The sequence below is a fragment of the Limulus polyphemus genome, unplaced genomic scaffold (genome assembly GCF_000517525.1).
Source record: "Limulus polyphemus unplaced genomic scaffold, Limulus_polyphemus-2.1.2 Scaffold2079, whole genome shotgun sequence".
Classification (NCBI taxonomy): Eukaryota; Metazoa; Arthropoda; class Merostomata; order Xiphosura; family Limulidae; genus Limulus; species Limulus polyphemus.
In genome coordinates, this window is record NW_013667689.1 from 37,563 (window position 1) to 55,713 (window position 18,151).

General features: G+C 34.0%; 1 protein-coding gene across 1 annotated transcript in view; it reads right to left on the reverse strand.

The window, feature by feature from the left end:
- The window catches only part of LOC111087376 (neuron navigator 3-like), a 164,481-nt gene that overhangs the window by 20,476 nt on the left and 125,854 nt on the right, over positions 1-18,151 (reverse strand). The window lies entirely within an intron of this gene.

Here is an 18,151-nt window from a genome sequence, read left to right on the forward strand (position 1 = left end):
AACAAACAAACAAACAAACAAACTGTTAGAAACAATAAATCAGCTCCGGATCATAACGAATTGCTATACATTTGTCTACTAGAGCAGCATATTAAAACTTCGTCGAAGTACTGTTACATTCTTGACAAATAGAACAATAAATCGAAACCTTGCTAAATCACATGAAATTACTATGCCCTTTATTATATGATAGAATAATAAATCAAAACATTGTTGTATCACACAAAATTGATGTGATATTTAATTTGCAATTAAAAATGACCCAAGTGTAACAAGAATATATGTATCGCTAACATTATTTATTTATATCCGCAACGTTTCGGACAACCACTTATCATGAGGTCAAAGTCATTAATCATTTTATTCTTTCATAGCAATAAAAAAAAAGTTATTCAAAAAGACATCGTTTGGATAACGGGTTCATCCAGAATCATGCCTTGTAGTTCATTTGTCACTGTTTTCCATGATATTACTGGCAACACAGTGATATTCCTTCTTTAACAGGTAAAACAAGATCAGTAACAATTCTGTATAAAAATTATATTTACAAACTTGATGAGCATCGGTGTTTAAAAAACAACAACAAAAGGATATATAAATATATACCATTCACTTGAAAAAGTAATCAGTATTTTTTTACAAAGTGAAAAGGTCAATTTAAAAAGGGTTAACAAAATAGTTATAAACACCCTAGTACAGTATAAAACTTTTCTTATGTTTGGAAGTAGTGCTGATTTTTACTTCTTTGTAGCTGAAAACGTCGCCAGCGTTTAGCAGTCGCAGAAAGCGTTTTATGAATAGACCTTTGTTTTAGAAGTTGTTGTTTTTCCTCTTTTTTGTTTTGTTGTTCAAACTTTGTTTAGATAGGAAACATCAGAGGGGCATTCATGGGAGCCTTAACTTCCATCACAAGGCAGTATCGTTTATTTTTATGTGCTGAACGTAATTTGTTGAAGCTCATTCAAATACTCCCATTGTTTTTGTCTTATCCGATAGCGATGGCAAAATTTATTAGACTGGACAAACAGTCAATATTGATATGTATGCAAAGTGTAATGTCTGTACAAAAAACATTTGAATAATGCACAAACAAACCAGTTGCATGTATATTAAACAATCACGTTTACTGTTACTGCATCAAAGGATCACTGTTCTTTTCTTTTCCGTGCTTAAATACGCCCTTGAACTCTGCATAATTTTGTATTAATACAAAACGTGGCTAATGGAGGATGACATTTATAGTTTTAACGAAAGTTACCATATCGCCCACTTCATACGTAAACCACTCCATCAGCAATCACTTTTACATAAGGCAAGATATGCAGCTTCTAGCTGACAAGTGTTCGTACACCTTTACCGTATATGCATTACTTTCTAAAGCAGATTTAAAATTCTTTTCTAAGAACTGCATGCTTTAATGTTATGGCAAGTAATTTAATTCTGATTTTGTTAAAACTTGTATTAAATATCTGTGGAGTTCAAAAGTATACGTGCGAATAACAAACCTTACCCTTTAATTAACATACCTTTGTTTTTAGTGGGTAATACACAGGGTTAAGAAAACATCTTTAATTCAAAAACCTGTGTAATCTTTGTAATTAAGGTGCGAAAACAACGTTATAAAGCATGCAATAAAACACAACCTTTAATATAAAGGACTTGACGACTTTCAGTAACTACTGTTTGTCATCTTTAGAGGTTTTTACCTAAGGTGTTTGAATTCATGCTTTATAACGTTGTTTTCTTGCTTTAATTCAATAGAAGAAGCATATGTATTTACATGCAACATTTTTATACTTTTACACTAGTTCAGAAAACAATATGATCTGGCTTTTCAGTGCAAAGTGAACTTTTATTTTTTTTCTTAAAAGACAAGTGTAAATTCCACGTATTGTAGTAAAGGCTATTTCAGCATTTCTTACCTTAGTTAGCGAAATAACCTTTAACGTTAACAATAGCTTAATGAACAGGGGTTTATTCAATGCAGTATACTTTGGTTTATCAGTTGTCGTCGTGTAGAGACAGTTAATGGCGATTTATAAAAAATGACTTACATATGCTAATGTAATGGTATGCCTCTGAAGATGTGAGCCTTAGCGTCACGAAAAACACTTTTAACATCCAAAAAAATTTGGTTCACGTCGAATTATCGACTATTCGCTAGTGAAATGTCATCTGAGCTAGCTCATGGCTGGAGAGATGAAAAAATCCTTTCTGGAAAGGAATATTTGTATAATGTGATTGTTAAACTACATAAAGTAAACCAACACAAAATTTCGCTCTTCAAATGTTGCTTTTCAAATAAGGAGAAAATCTCACATAATAGATCATTTAGGACAGCAACGATCCCCAAAACGATCCTCATGCAAGCCAATTAGGAGCACTGTTCATAAGCAAAATGAAGGCTGTCGTTACAAAGAGAACCCTTTAACCCAAAAAAAAGACTTTCCCATGAAGTCAGAATAATAAACAGGAATTTAAAATTGGCGAAGGCTCACAAGCCACGCTTCCATTGATATGCCATTTTTATTACCAAAATAGATAAATAAATTACAAAGAGAACCCTTTAACCCCAAAAAGCCATTCCCATGAAGTCAGAATAATAAACAGGAATTTAAAGTTGGCGAAGGCTCACAAGTCACGCTTCCATTGATATGCCATTTTTATTACCAAAATAGATAAATAAATTACAAAGAGAACCCTTTAACTCCAAAAAGCCATTCCCATGAAGTCAGAATAATAAACAGGAATTTAAAGTTGGCGAAGGCTCACAAGTCACGCTTCCTTCGATGTGACATTTTTATTACAAAAATAGATAAATAAATTGGAATCACAACAATCTCATTCGACTACGCACTTGCCATTTCATGTAATGCAGTTCCTATGGGCTTCTATGCCTTTAAGCTACATAAATGATGTTTTGGAATGGAAACCAACTTTCGCGCACAATAGAGTGTCCGCGGTAGGTTTTTCAAGATGTGTGATCTAAAATCGATTCGTTGTACTTTGTAGAAGCTTGTTGAAATGAAAGTTGTAGCGTTGTGCATTAGTGAGTATAACAGTCATCAAAGTGACTACACTCAACGATAACGAAATAGTTCCCAGGATAAACCTTCTGGATCTGTCTAAGAGTTTCACAGAAGCAATGAAATACAGAGGTTGATTACATTATATTAAAACGATTTTGTAACCTCATTAAGCTGTTTCAGTCCATGTCACCATGTCCGGTCACGCTTTATCTGACAACTTTGCATCTTGACAATAGTCCTGCAGCTTAGTTTCCATTGCCAAAGTCTCTATCGAAAGAATTCTCATCCCTGTAGATTTTCCATGAGCCATTTAATGTATGAGAACGAAGGTTGTCAAGCGCCCATTTCAACAGTCCGATCCCACAGAAATTTAACAGGAGCTACATCCGGCGACTTGACCAGTATATCTTCGTAAGGGATAGCATGAATACTTGTTTCCTTTTCCAGCTGCTTGAGGTATGAGACGGTTGAACAGATTTGTCTCGGAAGCAACTTGTGTATACCTGATTTGTGTTACTTTTTCAGGAGGAGATCCTTCTTGATTATGTTGCATGCTGTTGTAAGGGACAAGTGGACAGTTTTAGCCAGTGACGTTTGTCTTTGTGAAATCCTACCTGTTACAAAACGCCGCACTTTGCTTACCATGACGGGGGTTCAAATTGTTGCAGGTCTTTTTCTAGATGGTCCCATCCCCAGGTTGATCCATATTCACTTGTTCTCTAGTGTAAAGGATATCTCCATCTTGGAAACTCTAATACTCGATCTGCACACATCTTTATGATATGAGTGTATATAAATCTTGCGTCGGGAAGGGCTGTTACATACCCCTTTCAAAAGTGATCAATTTTCGGTTGTATCATACTGCTTACGAAACGCCAAACAATGTTAAATATAGTTCTGACATATGCTGTTGCACTAAGATTTTAGACTTTATATCGCCTTTGGTTACTTTTTCAACCTTCTGTGTTTGGTTGAATGAATTTAGTCGTACTTTAAAAACAAACCGACTAACCCAATAAAAGCGTTTTGACTATCAGTCATATTCACCATACGAGATTAGCAGCTAATATTTAGCCCAACTAAAATCACTACACTACTTACTAAACAACTTAGCCGATCTAACGTTTCGACTTTAGCTACTACTTTATAGTTTGTTTCATGGTATTACAGTAGCGAATATCACGTTAAGATAGTGTTTTCACCGTTTAGCTAAACCTACCTTACGACACTATTACCAAATAGCTCTACTCAAGTTATTACACTACTTATTATTCTTTAACACCCCTCACATTACCACAACTATTTAAACCATCTCATGTTACTGCGACTATTTAACCCACATTTTTAGCCAGTAGCTACTGTGTTTTAACCGACCTCATGTTATAACACTGACAACTATCCTTTTTTGTCCCTCATGTTATGACACTCTTTAGCATTTTTAACCTACACTACTTTATGACAATAGCTTTAGCCGAATTCATGTTATAGCACTAACTACTGTACTATTTTTACCCCTGATCTTATGATACTCCTTAGTACCTTTTTAGCTTACGCTACTTTATGACAATAGCTAGTATGCTTAAGCCGACTTCATGCTATAACACTGACTAATATACTATTCTTAGCTCTTATCTTTTGATCGTCTTTTGTACCTTTTTAGTCTGCACTACTTTATGACAATAGCTGGTATGCGTTATCCGACTTCATGCTATAGCACTGACTAATATACTATTTTTAGCTCTTATCTTATGATCTTCTTTTGTACCTTTTTAGTCTGCACTACTTTATGACAATAGCTGGTATGCTGAAGCCGACTTCATGCTATAACACTGACTAATATACTATTCTTAGTTCTTATCTTATGATCTTCTTTTGTACCTTTTTTAGTCTGCACTACTTTATGACAATAGCTAGTATGCTTTAGCCGACTTCGTGTTATAACACTGACCTGACTACTATCCTTTTTTGTCCCTCATGTTATGACACTCTTTAGCACTTTTTTAGCCTGCACTACTTCATGACAATAACTACCATACTTTATCTTTACTCACATTACATTATTATTTACTATACTTTCACTGGACTGGTATTCCAACACTAACTACTAATTTTCATTCCAATAAAAATATTTATTGTACCTTTTAACTTGTGTCGCTAAATATTAGCTTTAGGCGCATTTCAAGTTAACGATATGTACTAAATACTACTTCTCAGACCAAGTAAAGTTACGACACTATTACACTTTAGACCAGCTTATGTTATGACCGTAGCTGCTACACGTTAGCTCAGTGGTTCCCAACCTTCTTCACTCCACGGACTGGTTAGTTGCGACACTATTACTCTTTAATCCAGCTTATGTTATGACAATAAATACTACACGTAAACTCGGTGGCTTCCAAACGTGTTCACTCCACAGCTCGGTAAAATATTTATGAAAACTTAAGGGTTGTTAGGAGTAAGTTGACCTATGTACAGAGGTGTAGTATGTGACCTAAAATGAAGTACGCAGAATGAAGGCAGATAGTTGTATATAAGAGTTGTGAAAAAACATTTGAAAGTGTTTAGAAATTCAATCACATTTATTCAGTAAAGCTTATACTTATTTTTAATAATCATTATTATACACTTATGTTTCTCTCTTTTTTGTTTCACTGGATGTTTGTTTCTCTGTAATTAAGCAAAAAGCTACACAATGGGCTATCTGTGCTCCGCCCACCATGGGTATTGAAACCCAGTTTCTTGCGTTCTAAGTCCACAGACATACCGCTGTGCCACTGGATGTTTCTGGGCCCAGAAAAAAACATATCCTCAGACCAGCGGTTGAGAACCACTGCTTTAACTGATGTTACGTCCTGACTTAGACTTAGCTAACGTTAAACGGATAACACGTGGCCACGTTTACAATGCTGACATTCAAAGGATGTCATGCACTAAGAATATTAAAAAACATTTGGTCCCCCGGTGGGACAGCAGTAAGTCTTCGGATTTACAATGCTAAGATCAGGGGTTCGATTCTCCTCGGTGGACACAGCAGATAGCCTGATGTGGCTTTGCTATAAGAAAACACACACACAAAATATTTGCCCTAAGTGTAACGCCCTTAAAGTGAAGTCTTTAGGCTGTATATATTTCAAAGCTAAAATGCGGAAGACTTCTAGAAGTTGAACGCAACATTATGTATCTATCAATAAAATATTTGGTTTAGTCAATTCAGCTGTACATGTTATATTTGCAGACTAGTCCAATGAGAATTGTTTTGGCAGCCAGCCAAATCCAGCAAATAAATGATTTTCTTCTTCACGGTAAAACAGGCTGACAACCTTGGAAGAAAGGCTTAGGAAATATCCGAAGGACTTTATAAGACCGGACATTTTCCAGTAATAAGAAGTTTAAATAAAGTTAGAGTAGATGAAGCATTACACAAAGAAGAAGAAAACGCTATAAGGAAAAAACCACCAACAACAACAGGACGTGAAGGGCATAATCCACTAACTCTCTGTGGCAGGTATAATGGCTTCATTATCAAAGTATAAAACTCGGCTTCAAAACATATTTTTAACGTATTGGTTAATGAATTGTTTAAAACAATACTAAAATTTCCCGGGGCGGAACATATCATACTATGCTTAGTTGTATGAAAGTGGGAAGGTTTAACGCTGCATCTAAAAAAAAAGTGTTGTGGTCTAAGAAGAGATGTATTTTTAGAAAACAAGTGTGTAACTAGTCAGCCTGAGATTGTCATAATAATTAGTTAAAAATAGAACAAAATAGTGGCCAATCAAACAAGTTATTGATCAATCTTTTAGATTACAGATAGTGATTTATTATATCACATACAGTCAAATGCAGTATCATGTTTAAAATGGCCGACTGTGCTTAATCTCTATGTTTGGGAGGCGTAATATTAGAAGCACAGTTATACCAACAAGCATGAAGTTTGGTATTATGTGTGATATAAATTATGTTTATACTTCACTATTTTCCTTTTTTTTACTTAGAGGCGCAAAACATTAAAAATCAATATCGTATGCGTAAATACATCACTTTGTCTGAGCCATCATTTTTAATGGCTCTCACATTCGGTTGTATCCATAGTGGGTGTTAATTGCTAGTTCCTAAACGACTGATAACTCTCAATAAGCATTGCTTCAGCATTATGACACAAAGTACCAGTAACTTATCAGATAACCTTCCCTAATTTTGAAATGATAGAAGATAGCTAGTCAACAACATTTACCGACAACTTTTCGGCTACTTTTGTGTGGCCGTGGCCGAATAATGGGATTTGAATGTCACTCTTATAATGCATCCACGGCCTCAAAGTGCGGAGCGCTTTTTTGCAAAAATGGATCGCAATCTGTGAATACTCGGTTTAATAATATCAAGGACCCTCTCTACACCCGTTTCTACTCTAAGGAGATCTGGTAGTAAAAGGATAAATGAAATACTTAAAACTATATTTAATATTTTCATATACACCGTACAATAGATTCTTACTCGAATTTGACAGACTTTGTGTTGTTTGATCTCGATGTCAAAAAACATGAAAATATTTCTTCTATCACCAAATATTTTAATTCAAGTCTCAGTAAAAAATACCTAATATTTGTGGGTGCTTTTATGGTGAATGAAATAAATAATCTTGTAGGTGGTTGATCCCTCCAAAATATTCATCCTATTACCTGGAATCAACTGGAACAAAAAATATTTTATGCGATTACCAAACCATATACATATTACAGTCTTTGAATAAGTCTTTGCAACTAATAGGAAATATCTTGAAATACGCTTTTTTTATTAATATTACTCTGATGTAATTCAGAGTTATAAAACACAACAAATCAAAGGTGGTAAGTACATTGTCCTGTGAAATGAATTTTTTTCTGAAAATATTTCGAACAAGATTCGAATCCTCGGCTCTGCTTACTGGCATATTGCTTCAAGTTGCCTAAAACATCTGTCCTTTAAACGGTTGCTACTACTTCAAAAATAAGAAAAACATCAAATTCTTATTAACATAATTAATACTTTCACAAACTGGACGATTGAAGTTTGAATATTGTTTATCTCATTTTTTAGTTTATTCGTAACTGACAAATATCAGTCAAAGTTTCACCATCGTTCCCGTATCCTGTTGACAACAAATGAAATGAAAGAAATTAACTCGAACTAGAGTGAGTTTCCATTTTATTGTTTTTTTTTAGGTCAACATTGTTACTGCTCAGAGCTCTCATCTGGACTCAGTTTTTATTTTTCGGAAATCAAACAATGTTTGAACTTCTGTGTCACATTAACTGATATTAAATGATTCGTGTGCACTTCTGCGCAAAGGCCGTTAATTCATGCAGTACAGCTTTTGTTCCAGTCTATTGATGTTGCACAGTATGTCCATTTGTTCTTTTTATGAGAAACACAATCCAATCCACCAGTCTATTGATTCGTAAACAGAGTAATTGGTCCAACCTAAGGAAGCTGACTTGAGACAAGTAGCTTAGCTGTAAGTCTAAAGACTTTTGAACTCTAACAATCGGGTTTCCATACCCCTGGTGGGCACAGCATACACAACTCATTGTGTAGCTTTGCGCTTAACAATAAACAAACAAACAAACTAAAAAGAAGATTTAAGTATGTATATTTTCGTGAGTTTTTCTTTTCTAGGTTTTCTTTAATATGCAATCAGTTATTTAAATCTTTTTATAGCAATATTGTTGTCTGTAAGATTTATTCACTTCAATATGCAATCAGTTATTTAAATCTCTTTATAGCAATCTTACAGACAACAATATTGCTATAAAGAGATTTAAATAACTGATTGCATATTGAAGTGAATAAATCTTACAGACAACAATAATGCTATAAAGAGATTTAAATAACTGATTGCATATTGAAGTGAATAAATGTTACAGACAACAATATTGCTATAAAGAGATTTAAATAACTGATTGCATATTGAAGTGAATAAATGTTACAGACAACAATATTTATTCACTTCACACAATATTTTGTAGAAAGCCACTATTCCATGAATAGGTTATATTCTTCCTTCTTCTTCACTTACAAGTTTTTGTTTTTATACCGAATATGAGAATAAGCTGAAAGTAAAGAAACAAATCCTGTAGAACAACTCTAGACATAATAATATGTAATATTACATATTGTCGTAATATTGTCGTAATATTACAAAATACTGAACTTATTTATGATTTGTTAACTACTTGAAGCAAAATTTGAAATATATGGCTGAATTATTTTTCTATCTTCCTTTATCATTTTCTATTTCTCTCTAGAACTCATTGTTTTCAACCAAGCACAGTATAAGTTTTTAAACGTGACTGATGTAAAAGTTGATTAAAATATAACTCACATTCCAGGACTAGGTCTGAAAACAAACATCATTGAAACTCATGAAAATAGTGATGTTCATATAGAAGACTAATCCGTTACGTCGACATTTCATATTTTCCCCCTTTAAAACGTGCTTCCCTGTCGGACAAATTTGTTTCGGGTGAAGCTGAACATACACTTATCTTGTATTTAATTATCCATCTAGTGAGTCAGTTACTGAACATAACATTCCCGAAATCCTGATAGAAAAGGAGGTACGTAGCATGCCAACGTCAATTTTTATTGAATATCTACTCTAACATTGTCTCGTAGTCACTATCCCGAATGCGAGTTAATCGCTCGCGCGCATCACAGGATGGTGACGCACGAAAATTGAAGTGTTTTTGACACAGCAGCTGATTTGTGGCTAAGTTCGTTTCTATGCCCGAACGCGTCAAGAGAGTCACGTGACCACTTTTACAGAACTGTATAGGAAGAGTCACTAGGACTAAACACCTGTGTCACATCTATTTCCTCCTCGAACCTGCTTAAAACAATTACCATCGCATTTCATTGCAAATGGTCTAGTTGACAAATCTACAGAGATGCATGACTAAAGCATGACGCCACAAGCAGCTTTTAGTTTAAAGTGTTGACAAGAGATGACAATTGCCCAAGGGACCGAGAGACATTACCGTTTCAAATTTTTACTTATTCAGGGATGACATTAAATTTTTTAGAATGTCTGATCTTTCTGAGAATAAATATACTCACTTGTTTATTAGCAGTAATGATATTGATATTAACGGAAGATAATTCTATACAACTTATATAGAAACCTAGATAAATAAAGAAAGACGGATTCTTCGCTAAAGTCACATGTAATATAAGTACCAGCAAAATCACATAGCAATATTGTTACTGTTTTTAAACTTGCATTAGTTTGTAGTGTTAAATAGTATCTTGCTAGTAATTGACAGCAAATTCAACCCTGCTCGCAGATAATGCAAAACAGGATTGCCACAAGAAAAACTAATGTCTAAGTTGTGATCGTCCCACGACCTTAAGATAAGGCTCGAGGATGGCTCATATTTGCGACAGGGGAAAATATGGTAGCCTAAATTGTTAAAAAACGTTCCTTACTATCATCTGGTTAACCATTCAGCTCAGTTGGTAGAGCACTTGCTTGGTATGTGAGAGGTTTTGGTTTCGATATCAAGCCAATTTTGAATAAAAACAGGATTATCCCAAAGTTAAACGTCGATAAGCTCGTTTGTGAAATTGGGTCACGCATACTTTATCTGAGAGGAATGGATATAAAGCTCTTAGGGTTTAAAAAAACGTTTCAGTCTGTAATGAAAACGGATGACTCTGGGTTTTGTAAATATGACAAAGTATAAATTGGTAATCCATTAGGAATAAACTAAATCCCGTAATAATAGGAGGTTGTAGGAATTTGCCAGTGAGTGTATATGTTGAATTATTCATAGTAATAAAACAAGTGTACACCAGATTTCACAAAGGAATTAGTGAGATGTATTTACAAATAAATGAAGCTAAAAGCTAAAATAAATCAAAATACGTTAAAATATTAATCCACTAGGCTGAACTTTTAACTTCTTCTTTTTTTCTACAAAAACTTTCTGAAGTAAATATATATATATATATATAAAGCAGGAATAAACTGTTAGGCCTTGCTGCTGCTTTGAAGTCGAAGTTAAGCATAACCCGAAAGTACCAACTGACCTAAGAAGCATTATCACTTCTGTCACGTGAGCCAATTACCACCAGGAAAAATATAGTTAGTGATACCTTTATTTCCAAAAATCTCACATGAATAACTTACCAATCACAATGACCCTATATACCAATGAAAAGTCAGAAAAAGTTTAAAATGGTAAGGACTAAACAGATATGGCACAGATAAAGGTGGAGAAATGAAAAACAAAACTTGTATGAAGTATAGTTAATGCTTTTAGATACCACAGTGCCATGAAATATTAGACATCAATACTTTTCTGTCGCTCAAATTATTTTTGTTTTAATTTCTTCCTTATCAGGTTTTTTTCCATACTTCTGGTACACTGGATTATTTCTGAAAATCTTAATATCACAATAAGCATATTCTATTCAGAGATGTACTGGTCTTATCAGGTTTTTTTCCATACTTCTGGTACACTGGATTATTTCTGAAAATCTTAATATCACAATAAGCATATTCTATTCAGAGATGTACTGGTATTATCAGGTTTTTTTCCATACTTCTGGTACACTGGATTATTTATGAAAATCTTAATATCACAATAAGCATGTTCCATTCAGAGATTTACTAGTCTTATCATATAGGACAGTTCTAGGCTTACATCTCTTGAGATAATATTTCTTCTTCGAAAGATACATTAAAAAAATGGAAAAGAATGGCTTACGCTCAACTAATTCATAAACCTTTTTTCACATTCATAACTGAGAAACTTTTGTATTTTTTAGTGATTAAAATGTCTCATAATTTCAGATTATACCAATATTTTCTTCGTAATATTAGATTTCTCTCGTTTTTGTTGATACTGTAATTCTAAAGAATGTTTCGCAGTTCATTGTATTTTATTTAATAAATGAAATGACACAGGAAGAAGAAGACATTGCATAGTGATGTTAAGGAAACCATGGAAATTCAAATGTCACAGTGGCGTCCCTAGTGGCAACATAAGGACGCCCCTGTTGGTTTCTTTTGCATATCTTGCAAATTTACTGTACTTTCATAGTTATAAATGGGTTTGTCAATTGCAACGTATCTTATTCATGCAACATAAAAGTGACCAAAAGTTAACTGATTAAATGTTATTACAACAAATGATGCAATGCAGAGGTAGCTCTCATGAAGTACCGTAGAGAGCATAATATTCGCAAAGAACCTTGTTACAGTGTTACTGTGAACAAGTTGATAAAGAAAAAACCCTGAAGACACAGGATGCGCTTGTGCTAAGCCATGTACAAGCTGACACCTGCTGAAACTTTCGCTGAGATCAGCCATGCCGTCACAGAAGATGCAAACACAAGCACCCATATGAGCAGCAGTGCACAGGATCTGCCAGTTTTAGATGTTCGTAAGGCTCTTCGGCCAACTTTTTAATAGTTCTGTATAAGCAGCATCAAGCTCAACCACTGGAGGAGACGGAATTGACTCGATGTGTTGATTTTGCGATACAGTTCTTTTAAAGACTGGTAGTAGATGACCAATGGCCTGCCAATATTCTATGGACTTTGAGGCACACTTCCCTTTTTCTAGAAGTGTCAACACGCGGAATTGCGTTATCCGGTCAGAAACAAATCCATATGCAACATTTCCGATACATCTCCCTGATCCTGAGGTGACAGTGTAGTGTGGTTCCACAGCTGAATTTGTTATTGGACCATTCCTGTTTGAAAGGCCATCAGCCCAGGAATTGAAAACCTGCACAACAACTGCTTATATCGCACAATGCTCACATCCAATGTTATTCCCATGCTGTAGTAAATACATGTGATAGACATTGCAGTTTTCCTGCAGGATGGTAACCCTACACATGCTGGTAACCAGCATCTTCGGGACAAAACCAATTCATGTCCCTTTTCCTTGTGAATGGCCACCTCGTTCACTGGACCTAACACACAAGTGGATTTCTGTTTGTGGAGGTACCTGAAGGTACCAAGGATACAATTGTCCAGGAAGTGGCCAGCATACCCGATGAGATACGTCTGTAATGTCTGTTGTTACAAGGATGCAACACAATCTGGACGTTGGAAGAGCACATGTTTATCAGTAGCTGTGATTGATCAGACATCAGGTCCTAGTGACGATTGTGGGGGCAACAAATGTCAACTGTTGAATTTACATTTTTCTAATCCTTTTAACAGCTCTGTACAATTCCAGTCTCGTATACTATACCGTTTGTGAGATACGAAACGTTGAAGTGTGAACCTTTCTATTTTAATCATCCTGTGTTTTATTCTATTCTCAATGACGACAAAATACCTTTATGTATGCTACGATATGTATTGATTATTTTTAATGAATTTTCTCTGGTTGTTCTTCATACCAATGACTTATCAATGCTGCATGTTGAATTCGACTCTAGTTGCACAGTAGAAGAACATCTGTATTCATTCGATTTCCTAAAAACACGTGTGGTTAATTCACTTTTCTAAAATCTCATAAATCAATTTCATACTTTTTCACGACTTATCAACGTAACTAAATCTAAAATACCAAACTTAAGTAGATTAATAACTTGTTTGAAACTTATATAAATTAATCTGTATACAAAATTGTATAGTTACGTTCTTTAAACACATACACTTATATGACAATATAAGTGAGATAGTTTATTTCTAAAACTTCTATAACATCTTGTATAATGTAATATAAAGTTGGTGTTTTAGTGTTACAGATCGTGAAAATAATATTCTGTAGTATACGTGTAGGAGTTATTTGGTTACATTCTCGGTCAGTAATTGTATACAAAAATCGTAATTCCATTACTTGATTGTTTATTTTAGAGCAAAGCCACATTGGACTATCTGCTGTGTCCATCACGGGGAATCGAACCCCAGATTTTAGCATTTTATGCCCTTAGACTTACCACTGTCCCACCGGGGGGACAATTCTGTTGTTTATTGTTACACTTCATATGGACACATGAATAGAGGAAAATTAAATCCCAAGAAATTTCCTTGTGCTATATAAACCTGCGTTCGTTTCGAAAAGGGCTAATGCCACGTTTCTGACATATTACTGAAAACACCTTTGGTTTGACCTTAGTTAGTATTATTACATAAACTATATAAGAAAGAGTTACATACCTCGACACAGCAGTCACTTTCGGTACACATTCTTCTGATTACGTGTTCTCCGTATCCCTTCTCTCTAGCTACCTAAGTTGTAACTTATAGAAACGGTTGTATCAAACCATAGAAACTCTGTAAAATCTCTACCGATACCAACTTTAGGTTTTGACAAACGCAAGCTAACCTGGCGAATTACCGCAACATGCCAGAAAAAACAGTCACAAATATTATTTTCATTAAGCCCTGATACTTGCTCGCATCAAGTGAGATGTAACCAGTCCTTCTGGGATATTTGTAGAAACGTTTGAACCGCTTTCCCTAATTAACTGATGTTCATAGCGTATCCACTGTTTGAAAATATTTTTACACGTTTGAGGTTTATTTCTGTTTTAAATATGCAACGATGATCCACACTCGTATTCAAATGGCGAAGAAACAACGTGCCTAAAATATTAAGAGAACTACGATGGACAAAAAAAATCGTAAAAATTCCCAAAATAAGAAATACGATAACCCGAACGTTTTTGGAAGATAGACTTTCCTTCAAAAAGCTTTCGGTCTATCAGATGTCTTGTTTATTATTAAAAAGTTTAAAGATATTTTCTACAACTCAAACCTTTTAACCCAAAACACAGTGAAAAAAAAAGTTTTAATACTACATAAATAACTGGGAAACGTCTTAACAGGTGAGTCCTGTAAGTATTTGTATAAAGACCAGTTCTGTCATGTCAGTAAATTTCTCACAGCCTTGAGCTATGGCAACATTAACTATGGATAAATATAAATCATACTCTCAGAGGGCTCAAAAGTGACAGAAAGCAGGAATCAAATTTTCCATTTTTGATAAACGAGCATTTCATTATTTGTTTTTTATAATACTACTTGTGAATTGCCTACTTGAGGTTTGGCTTACAGAGTTAGTAATATTCTTTTTTTAGTTTGTGTCCAACAGGGTTAAAAGTAGTTTCCGTTTCAAGCATGTGTTTTAACATTATAAGCTTAATATCACCAAGGTTTTAAAATTTTAATAAGGAAATGACTACAAAAAAAAACCGTTTTCCGAAGAACGTTGTTATACCATATCAATTGATCTCACTAAAACTGAGTATAATTAACTTTCATTGCTATGGTATGTATATTGTTATGCCATATCAATTGATTTCACTAAAACTGAGTATAATCAACTTTTATTGCTATGGTATGTATATTGTTATACCATATCAATTGATTTCACTAAAACTGAGTATAATCAACTTTCATTTTACCAAAGTTATTCAATTGCCCTGCATATTTTTAAATTGAAAGACTTGCAGTCAGACAGAATGAATCACACAAATGTGATGTTGTATTTACTACTAAAATAAATATTTCAACCACTAATAAAAACAACTAACAAATTTCTTTACTGTCTGCCTCTAATGTATTATTCAACAATGTTTCCAGTGTCTGATATTACAATATGAACCAGTCTTTTATATCTTGAAAAAAAAATTTTCCATACATTTTTGCATATTCTTATTCTTTCATATATGCTAGTTTTGTTAAACCATGTAGTTAGCACTCTGTCCGCACAGATATTTATGTTAAAGACCAGAAAGACTAACAAATTCTGAAGCATATTATTACAAGTGAATCTGATATGACTTCATCGCTTATAAAATCTTTCAAGTGCATAAGGATAGTTACGTTCTTATAATTAGATAATGAGTTAAAATAAATTTAGGTATATATATATATATATATATATAACAAACATGTATAACCCCATGATGATATATATATATATATGTTTCAACTACTCACTTTTGGTCAGTTTAGCAATAATTACGTCTACTCTAGTAAAGTGACCACACGAGATATTCTGAGCCCCTCTACTGGTATCTTAATGACTGATATCGACCACTTAGTTATACAAGAGAATGCTAGGACTAGATAAGATGTTTATAGCTCTACTTTAAAATATGTAGATATAAGTTTTACAGTGTCATTTTCTGCTCTATACTCATTTCACATTGTTCGACAATGTTTCTTAACGTCTTGTAGTTGGGATATTCCACAAGAAAGTCCCCCATTGGAACAGAGGTAAGTCTATGGAGATACAACGCTAAAATTCTAGGTTCGATTCCCGCGGTGGACATAACAGATAGTCCATTATATATTTTTGTTTAAAAACAAATACACACCCAGGCAATATATTTGTTTTGCAATTACTTTCTTTATTTTTTTGACACTATTATCCTCATCCATGCTACATATTGACAATTGCTAACTATATACTGCGTAAGAATGTTTACACATGCGATTTCAAAAAGCCATAATTTTATTGCTTTTACAATCAACTTTTAAACGTGTCCTGGTAACTTAAGTTACTCCATAAGTATTAAAATGCATTCACAGAAATTTTCTAAAAACATTTTTCGGTGTTAATCTGCTTGGAAACAAAGTAAGATAGATATAATTAGTTGAGTCAGACTTGGAACAGTTCGAAATGTCATCCATAACATACACTAAATTTGTTCTATTCAAAGTACAAAAGTATTCATTTAAACGAAGAACCTTTATATTGTCTAGAGACGGGATTTTAAAAGTTTATACTGCGCAAAATCAAAAATGTGTAAAATACCAATCAAATTCTGAACATCAAACTGTCGACACCATGACAACTATTTAATCAGTCTGAATATCCAAATGATGGAAAGTGACCGGTATCGTATAAAATTGTAAATATCAAATAAACAGCAATAGGATTAATTACTAATCAGGCTCCGAGCTTTCAAAAAACAGAATATGTTACAGGCTTCTAACAACATTTTCAATAGCAAGAAAAAAAACAACAACAAAAAACGTGGCAGTTCACGGATCAGCTTCTAAATATCTGAAGAACGAACAATGTTACTAGTCAGTTTCAAATAACGTAAAGGGCGACCAGTCTTTAATTAGGAAGCTATTATATATCTAAGGAACGATAATGCTGTGACCAATTTCTAATAAGGCAGTTGCTAAACATCTAAATAACGACGATATTTTGATCAGTTTAAAATCAAGCCGCTTTTTAATATCCAAATAACGACGGTGTGACCCAATCTTTAATCAGACGGCTACTGAATATCAAAGGCCCCCGGTGAGGTAAACTTACGGAATTACAACGCTAAAATTCAGGGTTCGATTCTGCGTGTTGAACAGGGCGCATATAGCCTATTGTGTAGCTTTGCACTAAAAATATCGCAATGCAAACAATTTCTAATAATATCCCAAATTTAAGATTATAAAGGATGATAATATATTTTTATTACATTTTGAATATCTTTAAAGGACAACATGATTAGTTTTAATTAAGAATGTTTTGTATATACGCAAGAGAAAATAATATCATCAAGATAAGCAATTTTAGCAAGATACTTGCCACACATGATTCACGAACACACATCATGGTCTATAGATTTTGCAGTTTCATTATTTTTCTAGGTACGCATTTTTATTTTGGATTATAATTAATTTTAGTCTTAAAACTATTTCTTTCGAAAAGCAGTTTATGTATTTGTTTCGGATTTTCGAACAGCTACACAAGGATTATCAGTGCTAGCCAGTCATAATTTTGAACAGATGGACTAGAGAGAAAGCAGCTGCAGCTAGTCAACAACACCCATAATCAACTCTTTAGATATTCTCATCGAATGGTGGAATTTGATTGTTACTCTTATAATGTCCCCACAGTCCAAAAGTGCAAAGTGAAATTTTTTCGGTAAGGAGATGTGAACTATGGACCCTCAGATCCACAGCCCTGCACGCTAACCAACATACCACGCCCAGCACCGAGAGATGGTGTATTTAACCTTCACTGTTTATACAGGTATACGTGGGACTTTGTACGTTATAAACCTTTCTTTCTATAATCTGTAAAAAACAATATCTATCCTTCTAACACTATTGCTTAACATATAAAAGTAAAAATATGTCAAAGGCTGGTTAGTTTG